The sequence below is a fragment of the Oryctolagus cuniculus genome, chromosome 8, assembly GCF_964237555.1.
Source record: "Oryctolagus cuniculus chromosome 8, mOryCun1.1, whole genome shotgun sequence".
NCBI lineage: Eukaryota > Metazoa > Chordata > Mammalia > Lagomorpha > Leporidae > Oryctolagus > Oryctolagus cuniculus.
This window is the reverse complement of record NC_091439.1, coordinates 37,990,711-38,015,024: the sequence shown is the minus strand read 5'-3', so window position 1 is coordinate 38,015,024 and position 24,314 is coordinate 37,990,711. Positions and strand designations below refer to the sequence as shown.

Below are 24,314 nucleotides of genomic sequence, written 5' to 3'. Positions count from 1 at the left end.
TGTTCCCCGTTGAAACTGATGTGCTCTAATTTAGATGGGTGGATTTAATTTGAGGGTTTGTTGTTTCTTAATTGATGGTGATAACTTGGTTACTGTAGTTCTGCCTCCTAAAATAATTACATATGATTAATCATTTATTTTATAGAGTATTAATTGTTAGCAATTATATAAAAATAAAGATTTGGACTATACTCCTAGGCAGAATAAATAGATGTTATGCTCCAACTCATCCTTTCTTTATGCAGTGAAGATTTATGGGTAAAATAGTACAATGTACAAGTAATATAATGTATGAAACTATAGTCTCCTTTCACCATATAATGTAATACTGCCATTGATAATGGTCATGCAATCATAAAATATTTTCTTTGTAAACAGACGTATGTCTTTAAACTAATGTTAAGAAATAAAAATGCAAATGATGAGTTAGTTCCATAGCTTAAGTGAGATAAAATCTAGATAAAAGTAACTATACGTCCTTGTTTTCCTAGGAGAGTCCAGGGTTATCTTTGAAATTCTAGTGACATTATTAACAAGGTGTTTCACTTACAAGAGAAATATTTTTTTCTCTTTTATATTTGATACTGAGCAAGCTTTTCTAAATAGGAGTCAAAATCCAGATGTAGTGTAGGGCACTGGGCCTATGGTCTATTGATTAAGATATCGGTTAAGATGCCAAAGCCACATCCAAGAGTGTCTAGGTTCAACACTGAGCTCTGGTCCTGACTCCAGCTTCCTGCTAATACACATCCTGGGAAGCAGCTGATGACAGCGCCAGTAGTTGGTTAACCACCACCCACATGGGACGCCAGGACTGAATTCTGGCTCCTGGCTTCAACCTGGCCTCTCATTCTTCTAAGTAAATGAAATGCATCTTAACAAAAAAAAAAAAAAAAAAAAAAAAAGAACTGCACAAAATTGAAAGCTTCTTTATAAACCGAAATAAACTTATCTTTTGATTGATTGATTGATTGATTTTCCACCAGCTTTTTGAAATACACTTATCACATAACCAAGAAGAGAAATGAGCTCAAGTGACATTTGGGCAGTTTTCTCACAGTAAGCACTCAGTGGGTACATATTCTAAGGCTTAAAAATACCCACAAATGAATTAGTAATTTTGTAATGTTTGTCCAAGTGTACTTAATCTAAAATTCTTCTTTGTAAAGTAGCCTAGATCACATCACAGTACATATTGATGTTGGCAAGAAGCAGAGGACTTGGTGAAGGAGTGACAAATGTGTAACTTGAAAGGCAAGTGGAAATGTTTGTAGGTGTATATGTGCACTTTCTCATTTCCCCTTCCCAAAGAGCCTAGTAACAATGATAACCCATTAGCTGTATGCATATCTAGAGCTCAGATCTGAATTTTAAAAGCACTTCCCATTAAAGAGAGCCAGGACTCCTTGAAGAAACAGTCATTTCCATCTAGTAGTTAAGTAGTCAGACTCTTTGAGCCTGAGTTTTTAATCTTAGGTCTGCATTTGAAGCTGTGCGACCTTGGCAAGTTTCATAACACACGTGTGCTACAATTCCTTTTATAGTAAAAATGAATCACTGTAATAGCCAACACATAGCCTTTCCTATCTTCCAGGCACTTTTCTAGAACAGTTTTGGTTGAGTATTGGCTTTTTACAAGAAAGCTGGCTGAAATGCAGAAATTATAAATTTTAAAATGACATGTTTCTATTTATATATTTCAATATAATATAAAAAAATAAAGAAAAATATATGGGGCCAGCACAGTGGTGCAGTAGGCTAAGCTGCCAGCTTAGCAGCAATGCTGGTATCCCATATCATCGGAGCTCTGCCTTGAGACTCAGCTGCTCCTCTTCCAATTTAGCTCTCTGCTGATGTGCCTGGGAAGACAGTGGAGGGTGGCTTAAATGCTTAGGCTCACGTCTACCATGTAGGGGGACACGGATGGAGCTATGGGCTCCTGGATTTGCCTGGTCCAGCCCCAGCCATTGCAGCCATTTGGAGAGTGAATTAGAGGTTGGAAAGTTCTCTCTCTCTCTCTCTCTCTCTCTCTGCCCTTCATCACCCTGCCTTTCAAATTAATAATCTTCTTTTAAAAGAAAAATATATAAATTGCATATCAGATATGTTCTTTTTCTGACACATTAAAGAGATTTTGCAAACCAATGAAATGATATTAGCACCACAGAGGGAAACTAGCTGAAGTGCTTGAAAGGAACTGGACATAAATGAAAGAAAAAAGCCTAATAAGAGGAGGGAAACTAAACATGAGTAAAATCAAAGACATCATTATATTCTTACAACTATAACTACAAACAACATGAAATCTGTTCTTTTTATATTAGTAACAATTTAAATAAAATATGAAAGACATACAGTTACCATGAGGTGTAACTTGTGATTTTCAACTATGTATATTAAATAAAAAGAACCAGTCAGTGTTAAAGAGAGTTCATGCTAATGTCATACTAGAGATTTAGTCAGGAACTTTAATTGGTACAAATTTCCAAGTAACTCAAATGGGAGATTCAAATATGTATTTAACTCTCACCAAGTAATTCCTTTTCTAAAAATTTATACCAAGTAAATAATTATTGTTCATGAAAAACTATGACACAATGATATTTTTCTTGGCAGTGTATTGTCAAAAGAATTGTAAAGCACCTATGATACCATGATACCATGGAATCATTTTCAGTTATTTTAAGGGAAACTTTCTTCATTGTACATTTTTACATTTTAAAACAGTACATTATTTTTTTGAAATAATTCCCTTTTTACAATATAAATATAAGAATATAAAATTAATAAAAATCATAGATCAGAAAATCAAAAGTACTTGTCCGCAGATCATTGTGTCTAGACAACTTTTATTCTCTTTTCTGGCTTATGTAGTTTTTTACATTAATTAATTGGCTAATTAATTTGAAAGGCAAAGAGAGAGACAGACAGGCAAGCAGCATATGCCCCATCCACTAGCTCACTCCCCAAATGCCCAAAACAGCTGGGGCTGGACAAGGCCTCAGCCAGGAGCCAGGAACTCAGTCTGGGCCTCACAAATGTGCAATAGGTACCCAAGCACTTGAGTCATTACCTGCTGCTTCCCAAAGCATGCATTGGTAGGAAGCTACAATCAGGAATAGAGCCATGACTTGAACGCATACACTCCAGTATGGGATGCAGGCATCCCAAGCTGCATCTTTTGCTGTGCTAAACACCCTCTACAGTTTGTACCATCTTTAATTTCACACTATTTCTTCTTCACTGTAGTGTATGTAAATTTTGTAATAAAGATTAAAAATTTCAAATTATTGCATGCTATTTTGGAAGAAAGACCAAGACATCAAACACACTGACAATTGCAATACCTTGTCTTTCTCATTATAATACAACACACTTGTTTAGTCAATGTTAAATTGTATTAAAGCTTCCTTTTAGAAAGATGCTCAATTCAGTAAAAGTAACTGAATAACTTGAAACCAACTTTCAGGTATTCTAAAGAGAATTTAAGCTAGTAAGACTATTTTGGGCCAAACACAACTGATCCTAAAGATTAAAGACACAATTCTGGAGCCTTGATGCACTAAATCCTAGAATCATAATATGTCACTATGCTTGCATCATTAGAAATTTCATCTATAATGAAAACATTATGAGCAAACAAATGATGAGTTTTAAAATAACAAGCAAATGAGCATACAAATTCAGTTCACATTAGTAGTTTTCTGAAAAACCACTCTCATGAGTTCTGAAAAACCACTCTCATGAGTATATGAAATAACCTCCACATAATGAAAGTTTACAGAACAGAATAAGGGTTAGTTTCTTTTTTGGCTAAATGTATTTATATTGCACAATCTGCTTAAGGAAATCTTCAAAAGTATTGAAGCATTGGAAAAATATTTTTAAATGTATGATAAATAGCAGTATACCAAACTGGAGGTGGAATAATTACAAGGCCATCTAATATTTTGATGCAGGATTCAATAATGTTTATAATGCCTGCAGGTTTCAAAACACTGTAATAATTAAAACCATGAGTTTCAACAGCATTTGGGGTAAGTTCAACAAATGACTAATGATGATTTTTCAAACTCTATTCATCTAGTAATATTTTTGATGATTAAAGCTAGGGTGGACCTTTACATTATCTCAGAGATACAAAATCACTTCAACTGAAAAACTGACATCTCTTGGCTGTAAGAAAATGAAAACTTCATCAACAAGCATGATGGTGCCAGCCAGAAGGTTCATCTCAGCGTCCACACATGGAGGAGCGACCTCGAGCTGGGCGCTCTGCTCAGTTCCTGCATCACCTTTAATTCACTAACTCTGCTATAGTTTGGGGTTTTAATCCCAACTGGGATATGAATAACTCAAGTGAAGTTCCTGTAATGCATTCAAACATGAAGTGGAGACAGGAATCAAATTTAGCTATGCTTCATTTCAAAGCCCTTATCCTTTTACCATCTCTTTCTGTCTCCAATAAAATGAAGAACCTTACAGGAGCAGTAGTGCTACTTTTAACTTTTTGCAAAATCCACAAAAAGAAAATCATAACTAACACTAAATTATGGAAAACCCATGTATTCAGTCAGATTGGATTCCACTGCATATTTTATGAGTCAGTTAAGAAAAGTGTTGAGTGGTAACCTTGGAAGACAAATCAGTATTCTGGTCTACTATAGGGAAAACACATACAGTTTGATTTAGAACTCTGACTTCAGGAACAACGATTAATCCTTCTCACTTCATTCACATCGTCTTCACTGACTCTTGTATCTCAGTAGTTCAGTGTATATTCCTCTAAACAATGTCTTTGTCCAAAAAATTCTTCTGTATATATCTTATAGCCTCTAATCTTGACTTCATAATAGTTTATGTAGTAAATGATCAATAATTGTAATCAATGAAAATTATATCAAAACATCTCTGTAGTGTTAATTTTACATAAATAAAAATATAGTTTTAATTAAACAGCCTATGGTGACGTATCTTAAATATATGATTTTTCTAGCTCCTTTAGCTCTTGAGTAGCACCATTTTCCAGTTCTATTACCTCCAGAGTGAACATTTCTTTTACATTGTTCTTAGTGTAAAATATCTTACCACATAAAGAATTAATTCTAACTTCATAATACATCTTACTTTTATTTTATCTTCAATGCTAATAAAAATGATAAAGGGGAAAAAGTTGCATTACAAATTTCCTGGTCATTTTATAGACATACTCTAAATTTCTAATTCTTCCAGTTTGCTCCTACTTACAAAATTTACAATAACATAGGCTTATATTTATCTGCTTTTTTTAACTGTTATTTAATGAAAATAAATTTCCAAAGTACAGCTTATGGATTACAATGGCTTCCCCCCCATAACGTCCCTCCCACCCACAACCCTCCCCTTTCCCACTCCCTCTCCCCTTCCATTCACATCAAGATTCATTTTCCATTCTCTTTATATACAGAAGATCAGTTTAGAATACATTGAGTAAAGATTTCAACAGTTTGCTCCCACACAGAAACATAAAATGAAAAATACTGTTTGAGTACTACTTATAGCATTAAATCTCAATGTACAGCACACTAAGGACAAAGATCCTACATGAGGAGTAAGTGCACAGTGACTCCTGTTGTTGACTTAACAAATTGACACTCTTGTTTATGGCCTCAGTAATCACCCGAGGCTCTTGTCATGAGCTGCCAAGGCTATGGAAGCCCCCTGAGTTCACTGACTCTGATCATATTTAGACAAGGCCATGGTCAAAGTGGAAGTTCTCTCCTCCCTTCAGAGAAAGGTACTTTTTAATATTCAAAATGATAAGCAGTTTCGTTTGCTTTGTTCATAGCATGTCTCAGTTTAAAATGATGCTCCTATTCTCCACTGGCTCCAAGGAATAGTCATATAGCAGAATATTAGGCAGCATAATAGGCAGAACAATTGCAACATTTTTAAACAATATTTAAATCCTTAGATTTAATAATAAATTGAAATTTAATAATAAATTGAAATACATCCAAAGTTTCCTTCTCCTTGATATAATTAACATTATAATTTCAATTATCCTGTTTAATTAGAGAAAATAAGAGTAGTCTCTTAGAAATATAGTTCCACAAATGGAACTAGAAAACAAGAAAATATCTTTAAGTTTATGGTAAGATAGACCTGGTAGAAAGTATTCAAAGCATAGAATACTAGCTTGTGACATATTGGAAAAATCATTCTCTTAGTTCACTGAAGTAATGATCAACAGAATTGGAATATTGATGCACAGCAAATTGCCACAAAGTTAAAAAAAGAGAGGACATTTTAATACATGACCTGGAACATAGTAGGCAATGAGTAAACTCAGACAGCTATTCACTGTGTTTTTATTAAGAGTTCTTTTTTTGTTTAGGCAATAAAGAAGTCAAAAAGTATGAGCCAGGCATATATGGTGTTTAAGTATGTAAACAGAAATGCAAGTGTGAGATAGCTTTTCTAAAATAGGAGCTGGGAATTTTTTTTTCTTTTTTCCTAAATGGTCAGATGGTGTAGTAAGCCCTACAGTCTGTTTTGGCCAAACAGTTTTAGTGAAGCTCCTTCATTCTGCTATGGTTATATCATGACAGCAATCTTGGTAAATGCATAAATGAACACAGGTGGCTGTGTTCCAATAACACTTGTTACAGAAACAGGCAGCAAAACTGACTTGTCCCTCAGGTTGTCGCTTGTCCAGCCCTGCTGTTTAAGCGGAGAAAATGGGGGAAGGTCTTCAACAGTCACTGATGTTAACTGTTCTAATCCATCTTTTTAGGAAAGACTATCCCATTGATACATCTTGAACTTCCAATCAATTATCTGAAGCACAAGGGACTTTGTACTTCATGTTTGTATTACAGATAGTTAAGAGAAATCGATTTCCAGGGATTTTCAAAAAGAACATAAGGCCTTTTCTGGCCAGAAATAAATCACTAAATTCTATGTAGGAGATTTTTTTCCTCACCTAGAAGCTTTAGATGAGAAGTTGCTTTATATATATATACATATATATATATATATATTCATTATTGTAACATTCACTGGGGCTGTTTGACATGTAGAGAAGAACACAGATTACACCCAAAGCAGTCTCAAAGCTATGCTGTCAAATTACAATCCCCTTTCCGAAAGTATTTTATGGTTCCCAGGCTACTTTTGCTGATGTGAAGAACAATTCTGTTGGTCATGAAATCTGCTTGGATGATGATGTCTACAATCAAATTCAGTAGTCCGCAATCAAGATACCGTCATCTTATTATATTATTATTTGATTTCTACTATTTAGATTTACAATTTGGTTTCATTAATTTAAAATATTTAGTATTATTTTATCTTTCTTAGTAACTAGTTCAGTAAAGGTAGAGCAGGAATATAAAAAAATGAAGTGAGCATTAAACTTAATTTTATCAGATGTGTGCAATAGTTAAATCTGTGGTTAGAGCACAGCAAAATTGTAACTAAATTCCACTCTGTTACAAATCACTGCAAACAGTGTATTAGTTTGTTATGAAACTAGCTTATTATGAAACATAACAACTGATAGGACATGAAAATCAGTATTCTCCCTTAAGTTATTTCTTTCACGTGCAGTTAATTAGGCAAAGTAAGGAGATTTTCTCCGAATTTGTAGGGGTTTATTCCATATTTAAAATTATGCATACATTGTTGAAGTGTATTTGGAATCATTTTAATCACAAACCTAGCAGATGTTTCTTTGTGTCCTTTATTCTAAAACTGTTCCTCTTACATTGTGCAGCTAGCATACTTCTCTGCAAACCATTTATGAAACAGTCTTGTACCAACCAACACAGGTCTCAAAGAAGGAAGCTGCTTGTTGGCATGGGCTCTCCAAAGCCTCTGACAAAAATGATTGTGGAGCCTAAAAAGCAACCATAGGATGAGGAAGTTGGGAGAAAAAGATCAAAAACTATGTTCACTTTACTCTTCTAGCAAACAAAACATTTTGGATACACTTACAATGGCACTATCAGCAATCAGAAAAGCAAAGAAGACCTAGTCCTGTTATTTTTGTGGTTTGTTTTGTTTTTAAAGCTACAGGCACTACAAAACTTTCTAGGTGTGTTTCTCCTACTATTTTCTCATGCATTCTCTCTAACCCTTCAGGTACATATCCAAAAATCGCTGGGGTACTTTGAAAAGCTATAGGAAGTAACCTCTACAACCCACCAACTTAAAAGGACTGTTATTTCAAAATATTTCTTTTGTTCTAAGCTAAACATAATAAAATAATGAACTGAGCACAGTTTCAAATAAAAATGAACCAGCAGGAGACTGTTGCAACTTAAACAGGAACCCTTCCAAACGTGGCCAGCATGAAGAGCTAAGAGTTCACACACCTCTGTGAGAGTGCTCACACACAACAAACGCTTCTTGTTTACATGCCTATTAAGGGTTCCCAGCAGCTGAAATTATTTCACTCAATTTGATTCCATCCCATTCTCCATGGCTCATTTACCAATTCCTATCCAAGGCTATTCATGTTCCTTGGGAGAAAGCGAAGGTGAATATTGTATTTACAAAGGCAAAACCGAGACAGAAAAAGATTCCAACAATTGCTGTTATAATTCAGATTCCACAGTTCCCTCGTAAGACTATCTTCTCTGTCTGGAACTAAGCATGTGAGTTACTTACTTCAAACTCCCACTGACCAATGTCAAAGCAGGTCAAGGGTAAAGCCTTAAGTGGGCACAAAGAAGCCAGGTTCCCAAGTCTAAGAGTCTGTTCGCAGAAGCGAGGTCTGAAGAATAAGAACAGTACTCTCGGTTATGTGCAAAATATATTTTGCACCACTTGCAACTTCTACCATTTCGTTCTTGCTTCTTTGCTACCTATTTGAAGAAATATGGGCTTTAATTAATAAAGATTTTGCTTTACCTTAAAGCACGCCTTTATTTATCATAATAAGTAAATATGCAGCAGTTAAACAAATAGCTGCTTTTGGCAAACCAGTCTTTAACATTTGAGGTCCGAATAGTTGTGGAAACTTTGGGGCACACTGTCTAGCAAGGAACAACAGGGAGGCTCCTGAGGGGCAGGTGAACAGGTCCTGCTTGGTGAACAGGTTCCTCAGTGTCACAAGTGTTCCCTCAGGAAACAGGTCATTTTGGAAATGAGGATTTGCATGCTTTCTGCATGTATGTTTTGCCTTAATAAAAAATTTTCCTAACAAATTCATACTTATTTTTGACTTCTGTCAGAATAGGTTACATGCTATGCCTGAGCATAAAAGCCATAAGTGTGTGTTCTATCACCTGCAGGCACCTGTTGAACTCTGATGGTGACAGCAGGCCTGACTGATTTCATGAGAGTCTTTCCGATGTTTTCCCTGTAAGTAAGATGCGGGCTTTTGGAGTATGGTAGACTGTTTGACTTCAGAATTACTTCTTTTTTCTTTGTTTGAAAACAGATTAGTTATAGGTTTTTATGATACACACTCCAGATGTTTTATATATAATATGTATCACATTTGTATATAACACATTTCACCACATTTGTAATTGCATATGTAGTGTTACACACACACACACAATTTTCTCAAGCATACACAAGTCCCTGTGACTCTCATTAATCCCATATAGGTACAAAGTTAACTGCATATTCTCATCTGCTCTACTTGTTGACATGATTTCTTAGAAGAAACCATGAACTGAAAAAAAAAAAAAAAAAAACTTACACTGTTCTGATGTTCTATATAAATTTGCCTAAGTTTAAGAAACCCTGCTCAATATTGTTAAAATACTTGTTCTTGATGTTACTAGTCCAGAAAGTCTACTCTTATCCAGAGGAAACAGAATAAACAATACTTAGTACATAGACTAATCATTGTTAACTATTACATTCACACTTCATATTCATATACACTTGATATATTGTGCAATGCCAAATGATGAAATGATGAAGTGTCAACATTGTTTTGTTTACTTATTTTGGATGTCTAAAAAATTTTAGTCAATATAGTACTGTTACCCCAGAGCAGACTCACAAAAGTTTATGACTGTATCTACATTAGTGATATCAACTTTATTCAGAATAAAATAACCCACCTGCCTCAAAGCCAATAAACTTCAATTTTGTTTAACTGAGTCACATAGGTTTAATTATATATTGAGGTATCAAATAAAGCAGAAACAGAATTTGAGTTTTAAATTAGTGACCTGAGGCAGTTATATATGATGGTTCCTGCACAGAATATTTTTGAAATGGATTTCTCTACAAATGGAAGGAAATATATAAAAATATATAAATTTTCTTTCAGAAAAAATGCAGAAATATGTACAAAGAACTTTTAACTCTTAGGTAACAAAAAAGTAGTCATATTGACAATTCTAGTCCTCTGTTTTCCTATTTTCTATTTAATTTCTCTAACACTTTAAATTCCATTTAAAAATGACATAAGGGAGTAGGCATTCTCTTATCAAGCATAATTCCCAAACCCCACCGTTTACTTAAATTTGCTGCTAAGGCATACCCTGGAAGGCAGTGGTGATGGCTTAGGTAACAGGGATCCTGTCACCCACGTGGGAAACTTGGATTAGCTTCCCGGCTCCAGGTTTTGGCCTTTTGTCCCAGCAGTTGCAAGCATCTGGTGAGTGAACCAGGGAAAGAGAATTATTTTTGTAGTTCTGCCTCTCCTTTTTTCTCTCAAAATAATATTTAAAAGATTACATAAATTGTTCTAACCTTAAAATGCATTCCTTTCTGTAATATAATAAATTTTGGAAAATATGCTCTTTGTAATGAAAAAAAATCTGAAAGTGTAAAAAAAACACTGTATTTAATATTAAATTCATATCATTCAATATCAGACATCAAAAGTCACTGTGACAAAAATGTTGAAAATATACTTACTAATTGAAAACATTAATTTAACATGAGATATATAATGAAATCACCATGGAAAATGTGTGAATGAAAAGTGAAATTATAGCTCCAAAGTTTTACAAATTTAATTTGGGAAAGAAAGGGAATCCACATTAATCAGCCTTTAGTTAAGAATACTGTCCTAGCTTAATAAATGTTTTAAAATTGAACTTTTCTTCTGAAATTGTCATCCATTGCTGTTACAGGAAAAATGGGTATTCTCCTAACAGTAAGCTTACATATCCTCTCAGTTCTGCCAATATTTACCTAGAAAACTCCAAGTCTATCCTAAAGAAAACAAGTGGCAGTGCTGTCTTACCTAGGAATGGAAAATCATCTCTGTTTTAGTACAGTTGGTAAAAGAATGCTTGCAGCAATGGTGTTGGAGATAGCATAAATGCTGGCTACCATTGGGTAAATAAAACTCAAAAAATCATGTCTCTAAACTGATCTTTAAAGATGGCACAAATTGCATCATAATATAACAAAAATATTGAAATACATATAAAGTAAAAACATGTTGACAGTTCACAAATTGTTCTATACTTTGTTGATTATTTTACACAGATCAAAAATTGTCCTCATGGGGCTGCCACTGTGGCGTAGCGGGTTAATGCCCTGGCCTGAAGCACCGGCATCCCATAAGGGCACCGGTTCTAGTCCTGGCTGCTCCTCTTCTGATCCAGCTCTCTGCTGTGGCCTGGGAAAGCAGTGGAAGATGGCCCAAGTCTTTGGGCCCCTGCACCCTCGTGGGAGACCCAGAAGAAGCTTCTGGCTCCTGGCTTCAGATTGGTGCAGCTCCGGCCGTTGAGGCCAATTGGAGAGTGAACCATCAGATGGAAGACCTCTCTCTCTTCCTCTCCTCTCTGTGTAACCCTGACTTTCAAATAAATAAATAAATTTTTAAAAAAATAAATAAAATAAATAGAAAAATAAATAAAAATTGTCCTCATGATAAACCATGAGTTTCACACTATTTGGCCAATAATATACCTTAGAATTCTGATGTTTAGATGATTAGATATTTTTCCAGGCTGATGAGCATAGTAATTTCTAGTGTCTGGCTAAGTTCACTTTTTTTTAAAAGAGTTATTCCTTTATTTGAAACTGAGAGTTGCAAAATGAGAGGGGGAAACAAATCTTCCATCCACTTGTTCACTCCCCAAATGGCCACAACAGCCAGGGCTGTGCCAAACAAGAAACATGTCTCCCATGTGGGTACATGGGCCCAAGCACTTAGGCCATCCTCCACTGTTTTTCCCAGGCCATTATCAGGGAGTTTAACCAGAGGTACAGCAGCTGGGGCACAAACCAGTGCCCATATGAGATGCTAATGTTTTAGGTAGTGGCTTTACCCAATACGCCATAATGCCAGCCGCTAAATTTACTTTTAAAATCATATGTGATTTATTTATCTGCGAGGCAGAGAGCCAGAGACAGAAGAGATAGCTCCCGTCCAATGGCCACTCCTTGAAAATGCTCAGCAGAAATGAGGAGTGAGCAACTCAGCACAGGTGTCCGACATGGGCGGCAGAGACCCAACTACTTGAGACATTGCCTCTGCCTTTCAGTTGTGAATTAGCAGGAAGCTGGAATCAAGAGCAGTGCTGGGATTCAAACCCAGGACTCTGAACCTGGATATGAGCACCTGAACTGCTAGGCTTTACTTACAACTCTATCTCAAGATGTACAAAGGCTTTGCTCTAAAAGAAACATCAACCATTCTTTGAAATATCTGATTTCATATAAATATTTAGCATAGAAATTCGGTGGTACAATTTGTCTAATTTTTTATATATGTATATATATACACACACACACACATTATTTATTTATTTATTTTAAAGTCAGAGTCACCGAGAGAGATGCAGAGAGTGAGAAGTCTTCCATCTGCTGATTCACTTCCCAGATGGCTGCAACAGACAGCGCTGGGCCTGGCTGAAGCCAGGAGCCAGGAGTCTTATCCAGTTCTCCCCTGAGGGTGTGCCATCTTCTACTACTTTTCCCAGGCCATTAGCAGGGAGCTGAATTGGAAGTGGAGCATGCAGGAGGTGAACAGGGGTCCTCATGAGATGTCTTGTTTTTTTTTGTTTGTTTGTTTTTGGGTTTTTTTTAAAAGATTTATTCATTTTACTTGAACGTTAGAGTTACACATAGAGAAGAGAGGCAGAGAGAGAGGTCTTCCATCTGATGGTTCACTCCCCAGTAGGCCGCAACGGCCGGAGCTGCACCAATCTGAAGGCAGGAGCCAGGAGCTTCCTCTGGGCCTCCCATGCGGGTGCAGGGGCCCAAGGACTTGGGCCATCTTCTACTGCTTCCCCAGGCCACAGCAGAGAGAGCTGGATCGGAAGTAGAGCAGGCAGGACATGAACCAATGCACACATGGGATGCCGGCGCTTCAGGCCAGAGCGTTAACCCGCTGTGCCACAGCGCCGGCCCCGAGATGTCTTGTTTCAAAGCTACATCACAGGCAGCAACTTTACTGACTTTGCCACAATGCCTGCCCCTAATTTTATATTTTTGATAAAGAAATCTAGAGATGCAGAGCAGCAGCTTCCTTGTTGAAACTGTGCAAAATAACCCAATAAAAGATTATATTTATATATCTATTTTATGTTTATGTTTGTTTGCCTTTTTTTTTTTTTTGACAGGCAGAGTGGACAGTGAGAGAAAGAGACAGAGAGAAAGGTCTTCCTTTGCCGTTAGTTCACCTTCCAATGGCCACCGCGGCCGGCGCGCTGAGGCTGGTGTGACACGCTGATCCGATGGCAGGAGCCAGGTGATTCTCCTGGTCTCCCATGGGGTGCAGGACCCAAGCACTTGGGCCATCCTCCACTGCACTCCCTGGCTACAGCAGAGAGCTGGTCTGGAAGAGGGACAACCAGGACAGAATCTGGTGCCCCAACCGGGAGTAGAACCCGGTGTGCTGTCGCCGCTAGGTGGAGGATTAGCCTAGTGAGCTGCGGCGCCGGCCTATTTTATGTTTTTACAAATAATGTCTTAGAAATGAGAAAACAATTGAATATAAATGATTTCTGATTTCTAAGGTAAATAGTTTCTTAAATCAGTAGAGAGAAATAAAGAATTTAAAGTCCATGTTTTTTTTTTTTTTTAAATACAATTCAGTGAAAACTAAATTAAGGAATTCAACAACAGATACATGGAAATGACTTCTAACAAAAGAAATAGATTGAAAAGATCTACTTAAAAGCAGTGGAAAACATCAACTAATATTTCAAACAGTGAAAACTGATGTGTTAAGAAGGGAAAAAAAATCAACAAAACTTTGGCATAATATTGATTTTCCAATTACTATCTTTCAACTACTTCTGTTTGATGCCTTATCCATGCATCTTGGATGGAATGTAAGCCAAAAAAAGGAAAACAGCAAGGTGAAGACAAAGACGTTTGAGATTTTAGCCCATTCAGCACCATTTCACCATTGTTTTGCCTCATTTGGTAAAACACATGTGCTTTTATTTACAAGCTATAGATTTTTCTGCATTTATTTTTCTATTCCAGAACAAATTCTCCCTAAACAGGCCTGATGTTTCTCCTTACATAAAACCCATAAAAACTGAATATAGTTCTGTTTCAAGCTGCAATGAACTGACTAAACAAAGTGAAATAGCAATCCTGATAACATAGATACAAGCAAGTTGAATTTGATCTAAATAAAATTCAGCATTCAGGCAATGATTTTTATTCCTTAAAACTCCCTAGCAATTTCCAACATTAAAACATTGTGAAAGGGCAAAAAATGTCTTGCTTCATAACTAAGTATAGAAGCCAGCATCTAGATCATCACCAACAGTTCCCAGATTATGTAGTTGGCATGTGGCAGGGGTGGTGGACTTAATAGTAATTGTACAATGAGATACAAAACAAGGATTTTTTTGTCATATGCTAGACACAGATGTGCCTGATTTAGTTTAATTAAAAAATAATGACTTATAAATGTTAACATATTAGAAAACTCCATGGGCAACCTCATTAACAGATAATTCTAAAAAATTGATTAATATGCTTGCCATACTTGTTACGCTCATTTTCCATTGTGTAAGGTAAAGTTAAGAACTTTTTCAAATAATTAGGCAATTTCTTACCTACTTTGGGAATACTCAAAAGTCCTATTCTACTTTACTAGGAATTATATAAAAGTTTCTCTCAGCTATTTATTGCATCCTGAGAATAATCTACAGCTGACTTATGTGACTGCTTTAATTTTCTCTACTATCTGAACAGCAGTTTCTTCTCATCTAATGCTATTTACACCTTTCCAGTTCATTCTTAAATTTTAAGAGTTTCAAGGACAAATGAAAACTTAGACAATTTATTTGAGTAGTAACAGTAAAATTTAGCTTCCACTTGTAATGCATAGACTATATAAATGCTTTTGCTTATGTCAGTCCATTATATCTTCAAATTTGAGAAATCCTTGAAAAATTCTGAAACATATTTTGTCCTTTCCAGGATTAAATAATAAAACAGTTATTCTATTCTAATCAGGAATGATTTCCACCAAGCCAGATGAAAAGTATCACAGTTATCATTACTTTTCTTGTCTTAATTGGCAAATAAATGTGAGGTTGTGGTTGTTTGATATTTTACAACCTTCTCTCCTCTGTTCTGAAATGTTCTTGGATAGAGTTGAAAGCAAATGGCAACATATGGTCCGTTAGTTTAAATGAAGTGGGGGAAGAATGGGACAGATTATTAATGATAATAATTTATACTTCCCTTTGTATCTATACGCTCTTGTCTTGATGAGAATTTGGCAGGCCTCACAGTTAAATTCAAGGTTAAGGGTTGAAATGTGACAAAGGAATTTTGGGGACAAAAAAGAAACACAAAAGAAAACTATCCTCATGGATTTTTATGGACTTCTTATCTGTACTTCTGCAGTACAATCGGGCTGCTAATAAGTAACATTTCTTGTACAACTTTACAAATGTTGAAATAAAACTATTTTTGGAATGTCTTTACTGAGCCTTATTGTAATTTGGTGGCTTCAAGTATTTTAGTAATTTAACATGGAAATCTTATTATTCTGGGTATCTGGAGGCTAATAATCTTTCAGCTGCAAAGAGAACAGTCAGAGAAGATTTGCTGTCTAGGAGTCTGTACCTTTTGGATGACTTTTTAAATTAGTGACTAATTGAGCGTGTACAGACTGCCTTGAAGAAAAGAAATCCAAATCTTATACCCTCACTTATCTGAAACACAAAATAATCTCTTCCTTGTGTGAACTCTCGGTCCTAACTTTTTCTACTATATTTTATGCCCTAGAAAAAGTTCTAAGTTTACAATGAAGCTATCACTCTTATTTTTCTCACTGTTTCCTGACATAGCACATCTCAGTATCAGCTCTTTAAAAAAGTTGTACTAAGTACTCTTTTCCTCTGCAAAAGAACTGGTGGCATTCATATGTGTGTTGTTACTGCAGCAGCAAACCCCTTCATGTGCTAATGACCAAGTGAAATCTCACAAAGAAGTCCAACTTGGGGTCAGGTAGGAGTAGAAATCCCATAATTCTGCCATTCTTTCATCAGCCACTATTCCCTTCCTGCACCCTGTGGCAACCCTGTTTCTCTTTCGAACTGCCCCAGGGAATCTGGAATATTCTATTTAACAAAGTGTGAGAATGCACCGGCCAGCGCCACGGCTCACTAGGCTAATCCTCCGCCTACGGTGCCAGCACCCCGGGTTCTAGTCCCTGTTGGGGCACCAGATTCTGTCCCGGTTGCTCCTCTTCCAGTCCAGCTCTCTGCCGTGGCCCAGGAGGGCAATGGAGGATGGCCCAGGTCCTTGGGCCCTGTACCCGCAGGGGCAACCAGGAGGAAGCACCTGGCTCCTGCCTTTGGATCGGTGTAGCGCACTGGCCTTAGTGGCCACTTGCAGGGTGAAGCAACGGAAAAAGGAAGACTTTTCTCTCTGTCTCTTTCTCTCTCACTGTCTAACTCTGCCTGTCCAAAAAAAAAAAAAAAAAAAAAAAAAAAGAGAGAGAGAATGCACCCATCCTTTAGATAAGTAAAGGTTGTTCGCAACCATAAATTTATAGTTAATGCTATAACCAGTACTCAAACAGTATTTTACACTTTATGTTCTGTGTGGGTGCAAACTGTTGAAATCTTTACTTAATATATGCTAAACTGATCTTCTGTATATAAAGATAATTGAAAATGAATCTTGATGTGAATCGAATGGGGGAGGGAGTGGGAAAGGGGAGGGTTGTGAGTGGGAGGGAAGTTATGGGGGAGAAAAAGCCACTGCAATCCATAGTTGTACTTTGGAAATTTATATTCATTAAATAAAAGTTAAAAAATATATTTTAAAATGATAAACACTACTACCAGACGTAAGGAGACTTTTTTTAATCTCATACATTTTCATTCTGAATGGAAAGAAAAGGAAATATTTTGTCAGTGCAAAAAAAAAAGATTTGGCCAACAGCCTGATAGCAGTTTATTTCATCTGTTTACAGAGCCATACAACAATCACTATTTGTGTACCCGAAAATTCAATGTATGCATTTCCTACAGCTGGGGAAACGAGTGTGTGTTCTTCAGAGGAGCTGGCAGCAGAACTGAGCATTTTGCCTATTAAAATAATTAATTTCTCTCTTCCCAGCTTTGTATTTAGGTGAGATGGAGAAGCCAAATCTATCAAAGTAAGTGAGAATGCCCAATCACTAGAAAGCCAAAGCACATGAGCCATCTTAACTAAGTGTGACATCTGGAGGATACACTACAAATTTGTCAGCTCCTTTCAAGTGGAATAGAGGAATTACCAGTTTGATAGAATTAAAGCAAAAATACAGGCCCTATTTTCTTCTTGGCTTGCAGAGTTAGTTAAGCGTTACTGTTCCTCTCAGATCAAGAACAAGCTCTCATGGAGCAGAAGATTAATTTTCTATTCAGAGTCAATTAGTAATTTAAATTTGAGTAGCACACTTTTCTGCACTTAAAAATATGAGGTAGTGTCAATTACAAAAATGGATTGTGAAGCAGCTGGGCCCTGTGGCATAATAGGCTAAGCCTCCACTTGCAGCACCAGCATCCCATAGGGGGCTGGTTAGTGTCCTGGCTGCTCCTCTTCTGATCCTGCTCTCTGCATATGTCTTGGGAAAGCAGAAGGGGTCGGCCCAAGTGCTTGGGCCCTAGCACCCATGTTGGAGACCCAGAAGAAGCTCCTGGCTCCTGGCTTTGGATCAGCTCAGCTCCAGGCATTTGGGGAGTGAACTAGCGGATCGAAAACCCTTCTCTGTCTCTTCCTATCTCTGTCTGTAACTCTGCCTCTCAAATAAGCAAATAAACCTTTTAAAAATACATTGTGAAGTTTAAAATTAAGTTAATGAAATAAGTGGGTCATGGGTCTTTCTATAATTTAACAACCTTTTCCTTATGCCATGTTGGACATCAAAAATAGCTGCCTGCTTTATTGTACATTGATAATAAATGTTGCAAACTATTACATAGCAAATACAGACACAAAATGTATATTATAGACATTTTTGAGAAAACATACACCTAGAAAATAAGCTGTAACCAAAGCAACATATACCTAGAAACTAAGCTATAATAAAGCATCACAGCCATGATTGTTACAGTGTCACATTTATAGAATATTGACTGACTTAGTGTTGCATGTTCAAATTTAAAATGAAGTGAGACTTGGGATATTCATGTGGTAATTCAGTATTCTTCAAAGTCACCCTGAATGTCATAGGTATTGGAAACAAAAATGCTGGTTAGACTTATGTTTTCCATATAATTGTTATTACTTTGTAACTGCTTAGAATTCGGAGGAGATTAAAATTTTTTATTAATATAAGGAGAACAGATTAGATTTCATAGACAAAATTCTAAGAAAATAATCATACTTTCCTCCATCCCTTCCTTCCTTCTTTATTTTCATTTTTATAGTAACATAATTTAAATTTACTTTATAATCACAGGATTAATGCAGTACTAACCATAATGTTCAACAAGTAAAAAGTAGAAAAACCACAATTACATAGGCGTATAAGCAAGTACAAAAACAGTATTCAAATCAAAAGATGTCAGTTTCATTGTTATACATTTTTTTTCAATATTAACCATCAAAAACAAGAGAAAAATATATTTGCTTTTTGGGGATTGGCTTATTTCACTAAGCATAATAATCTCCAGTTGCATCCATTTTGTTGCAAGAGAAGGTTCAATTTTTTTATGATTGAGTAGTATTATGATTGTGTGTGTGTGTGTGTGTGTATCACAATTTTTTTACCCAGTCATCAGTTGATGGACATCTGGGTGGATTCCATATCATACCTATTGTGAATTCAGCTGCTGTAAATATGGGGTACAGATAACTCTTTCATATGCTATTTCATTTCCTTTGATTAATTTCCCAGAAGTGGAATGGCTGGGTCATATTGTGGATTATTTACAGGTTTTGGAGGAATCTCTATACTATCTTCCACAATGGTTGTACTAGTTTACATTTCCATCAGCACAATATTAAGACACGTTTTTCTCCAAATTCTCACCAGCACTTGTTATTTTTATTTAGTTTTGGATGACACTCATTCTAACTGGTGTGAGGTGAATCCTCATTGTGGTTTTAACTTGCATTTCCCTGATAGTCTGTGATCCTGAATATTTTTCATGAGTCTGTTAGCCATTTGTATCTCATTTTTTGAAAAACGTCTGTTTATGTCCATTGCCATTTCTTAACTGGATTGTTTGCTATGCTGTTGTTGAGTTTCTTGAGCTCTTTATAGTACCTGGATAGTGATCCTTTATCAGTTGCAGAGTTTGCAAATATTTTCTCCCTTTCGGTCAGTTGCCTCTTCACTTTTTTGAGTGTTTCCTTTTTCAGTGCACAAACTTCTTAGCTTGACATAATCCCATTTGTCTATTTTTGCTTTTATTGCCTATGCTACTGGAGTCTTATCCAAGAGGTCTTTGCCTTTGCCAGTGCCTTGCAGACTTCTCCTGATGTAGTCCTCTTGTAATTGGAAGACATCAGGTGATTGATGTAGATCCTTGAACCATTCTGAGTTTATTTTTGTATAAGGTGTAAGATAGGAGTTTTGGGATTGGCATTATGGTCTAGCAGGTTAAGCTTCTGCCTGCAATGCCAGAATCCAATATGAGCACTTGTTCATGACCTGCTAATGTGCCTAGGAAAGCAGCAGAAGGTGGCCCAAGTTCTTAGGACCCTGCACCCATGAGGGAGACCTGGAAGAAGCTCCAGGTTCCTAGCTTTGGCATGGTGAAGCCCCAGCTATTGCAGACATTTGGGGAGTGAGCCATCAGATAGAGGATCTCTCTCTTGCTCTGTCTCTCCTTCTCTTTGTAATTCTGATTTCAAATCATTAAAAAATCTTTAAAATCTTTAAAAATAAAAATACTTTTACATGCAGAGATCCACTTTTCCCAACAGCATTAGTTGAAGAGACTGCTTTCTCCAAGGAGTGATTTCAGCTCATTTGTCAAATATTAGTGCAATTCAGCAGGAAAAACAAAAAATCATTGACCCACAGGTTGGCATGAAGAGTGTAACATTAGCAGGTGAAAGGAATAAAACTTTTAGTTCGTATTTTCATTGTGCTTTCTCAAAGAAAATGAGAGACCAATTAGGCTGCAAATTAATATAGTCAAAACTTCATTAGTGTCTGCTCAGGCAGTGTGGAATGTGGAACAGCAGTGAGAAAGCATGCAACTAAATTGTGGCTCAGCCGCTCACTGATGGAATTAGCAAGACACTGAAGTCCTTGTAAAATCAGAATGACAACTTGTGACCAATCTCTCTCAGAGAATTATGATCACCAACATTTAATAAGACAGTGATAGACATCAATAGTATGGTCCTAAAAACTGTTGGAGATCTTAAAAATCAAGGTATTATTCACTGATTATTCAAAGTGAATTACTGGAACAAGATACCAACAGAAATATATTATTATAAATGTTTCATACATTTGCCAGTTATTAATCTCTTACTTTCCTTATTTATAAATTAAAATTTATCATATGTATGCCTATATAGGAAATTGCATAGTATATGATTCCATACTATGCATGGTTTCTGGCATCCGCAGGGGTCTTGAAACAATAGATTTTTTCCCCCTGTTGATAAGAGGGGGGCTATAATTAGGTAGGTCAAAAGTTAACAGGTAAAACAAAACCAAGAACACTGGAGGCATCTGTACCTTACCATTTATACCCAGGACACACATGTTCTTTTTTTTTTTTTTTTCATTTTATCTCTTTATATACAGAAGATCAGTTTAGCATATATTAAGTAAAGATTTCAACAGTTTGCTCCCACACAGAACATAAAGTGTAAAATACTGTTTGAGTACTAGTTATAGCATTAAATCTCAATGTACAGCACACTAAGGACAAAGATCCTACATGAGGAGTAAGTGCACAGTGACTCCTGTTGTTGACTTAACAAATTGACACTCTCGTTTATGGCCTCAGTAATCACCCTAGGCTCTTGTCATGAGCTGCCAAGGCTATGGAAGCCCCCTGAGTTCACTGACTCTGATCATTTTTAGACAAGGCCATGGTCAAAGTGGAAGTTCTCACCTCCCTTCAGAGAAAGGTACCTCCTTCTTTGATGAGCCATTCTTTCCACTGGGAACTCACTCGCAGAGATCTTTCATTTAGGTTTTTTTTTTCCCCCAGAGTGTCTTGGCTTTCCATGCCTGAAATACTATCATGGGCTTTTCAGCCATATCTGCATGCCTTAAGGGCTGATTCTGAGGCCAGAGTGTTGTTTAGGACATCTGCCATTCTATGGGTCTGCTGTGTATCTCACTTCCCATGTTGGACCATTCTCTCCCTTTTTGATTCTATCAGCTAGTATTTGCAGACACTATTCTTGTTTCTGTGATCCCTTTGGTTCTTAGTCCTATCATTATGATCAATTGTGAACAGAAATTGATCACTGGGAATAGTGAGATGGCATTGGTACATGCCACCTTGATGGGATTGAGTTGGAATCCCCTGGTATGTTTCTAACTCTACCGTTTGAGGTAAGTCAGCTTGAGAATGTCCCGAATTGCACATCTGTGGCCGTGCCGCCGTGGTGCGTGCCCCGTGCCGGTTCCCAGCTTCTCTCTCGCCCGTGCGAGTGAGTGAGCAAGCGAGCGGCGGTCCCTGCTGGTCCCACCCTCCTGACACACATGTTCTAATTCCTACTCAGGGTAACATACATCCTCACAGGAAAAACCTCAGTCTTCTACATTCATTCCTATTATCCCAACAAAAAAATGCCTATATTTCAACACAATTTGTATGGTATAACAAATGCAAATAAAAATACAATCTGAGGAAACAAATAAATCATCAGAAACAGACTCAGAGAATGGCACAAATGTTGGAATTACTAAAGAGGGGATTTGAAATAACAACAATTAATGCAAGAGACCTTCAAAAAGCTTGAGGAAAATATGTATTATGAAAAAAAAATGGATTTCAAGAAGTTTTTGCTCAAAATACACATCATTTGATTCATTTTTCCACAAACTTTTGAAGGATCCTTATATGTTAAAGGCTATAATGGAAAATGTAGACAATATGAAAGAACAGATGTCTAACATTGACAGAGAAATGAAAACTAAGAAATAATTATAAAACATGGTGACAAACAACAAAGCACAGATCCAGAAATCTCAGAGAGACCTTAGTGGTATAAATACTCCCCTAGAAATCACAGCTATGAATATCACATTCAAACTTTAGAAACACAATGGCAGAATGAAAATCTAGGGAAGAACAGCCAGAGGGGGAAAATAAACAGAATGCATGAGGAATACAAATAGAAATTATTCTCATAATCATGCAAGGAAGAAGAAAGTATAATGCGATATTTAAACTTTCAAAGAAATCCTAGAATTCTATATCCATCAAAATCACCCTTCAAAATTGAAGAAGAAATATTTCCTCAATGAACAAAAACAGAGACAATCCATCATCCTCAAAACTGCCTTTCCGGGCCAACTGCCTTTCGGGGCCGGCGCTGTGGCACAGTGGGTTAACACCCTGGCCTGAAGCACCGGCATCCCATATGGGCGCCAGTTCAAGACCTGGCTGTTGGCCGGCGCCGCGCCTCACTAGGCTAATCCTCCACCTGCGGCGCCAGCACACTGAGTTCTAGTACTGGCCAGGGCGCCGGATTCTGTCCCAGTTGCTCCTCTTCCAGTCCAGCTCTCTGCTGTGGCCTGGGAGTGCAGTGGACGATGGCCCAAGTCCTTGGGCTCTGCACCCGCATGAGAGACCTGAAGAAGCACCTGGCTCCAGGCTTCAGATCAGCGCGGTGCACCACACCAGCTGCAGCGGCCATGGGGGGGGGGGGTGAACCAACCAAAAAAAGGAAGACCTTTCTCTCTGTCTCTTTCTCACTGTCCACTCTGCCTGTCAAAAAAAAAAAAAAAAAAAGAAAGAAAGAAAAAGACCCGGCTGCTCCGTGTCCTGTCCAGCTCTCTGCTATGGCCCGGGAAAGCAGTGGAGGATGGCCCAAGTCCTTGAGCCCCTGCACCCACATGGGAGACCAGGAAGAAGTTCCTGGCTCCTGGCTTCGGATCAGCACAGCTCAGGCCATCGCAGTCAATTGGGGAGTGAATCATCAGATGGAAGAACTCCCCCCAACACCTCTGTAATAAATCTTTTAAAACACTGCCCTTCAATAAGTGTGGAAAAATTGAATCATTTGGGGAGATGAAAAATGATAGAGAAACTCTGCTCTGCATAAAGAAACAGAGTATTAGAGCCGGGATAAGTATAATTCATATTATATGATATGAGTGGTCATTAAATGAATGAAATTGTATAAGATGCTCAAGTGAATCAAGGAAAGCAGATAAGTAGATAGGAGGAGGGAAACAATGTAATGAATATAAAACAATTACAGGGGCTGGTGCTGGGACAGGGCCATGGCCAGTGCTGCTGCCTTGAAACAATACAGGTCTCCTACGTGGGAGCAGAGACCCAAACACCTGGGCCATCCTCCGCTGCTTCTCAGGTGCATGTCTATGTTTGGGTCAGTACCAGGCTGTTTTGATTATAACTGCCTTGTAGTATGTCATGAAATCTGGTATGGTGCTGCCTTCAGCTTTGTTTTTGTTGTTTAAGGTTGCTTTAGCTATTTGGGGTCTCTTATGTGTTTCCATGTGAATGTTAGCATCATTTTTTCTAGATCTGGGAAGAATGTCCTTGGTATTCTGAATTGGGACTGCACTGAATCTGTAAATTTGCTTTAGATACTATGGACATTCTGATTATAATCATTATTCCAATGAATGAACATGGAAGATTCTTCCATTTTTTTGTGTGTGTCTTCTATTTCTTTCTTTAATGCTTTGTCATTTTCACTGTAGAGATCTTTGACATCCTCCATTACATTTATTCCAAAGTATTTAATTTTTGTGTAGCTATTGT

General features: G+C 37.1%; 1 long non-coding RNA gene across 3 annotated transcripts in view; it reads right to left on the bottom strand.

Annotated features, from left to right (window-relative positions):
• Positions 1–5,402: 5,402 nt before the first annotated feature.
• LOC103350845 (uncharacterized) overlaps positions 5,403–24,314 on the bottom strand; it is an 86,319-nt gene continuing 67,407 nt past the window's right edge. The window contains exons 2-4 of one of the 3 annotated variants that reach the window (XR_011378040.1): positions 10,490–10,603; positions 8,653–8,849; positions 5,403–7,879 (exon numbers count right to left, since the gene is read on the bottom strand). This is a non-coding gene — a long non-coding RNA (uncharacterized lncRNA). Of the gene's footprint in view, positions 8,850–10,489; positions 10,604–24,314 lie in introns of all 3 variants that reach the window. The other 2 variants (XR_007909509.2, XR_007909510.2) reach the window with 2 other exon arrangements.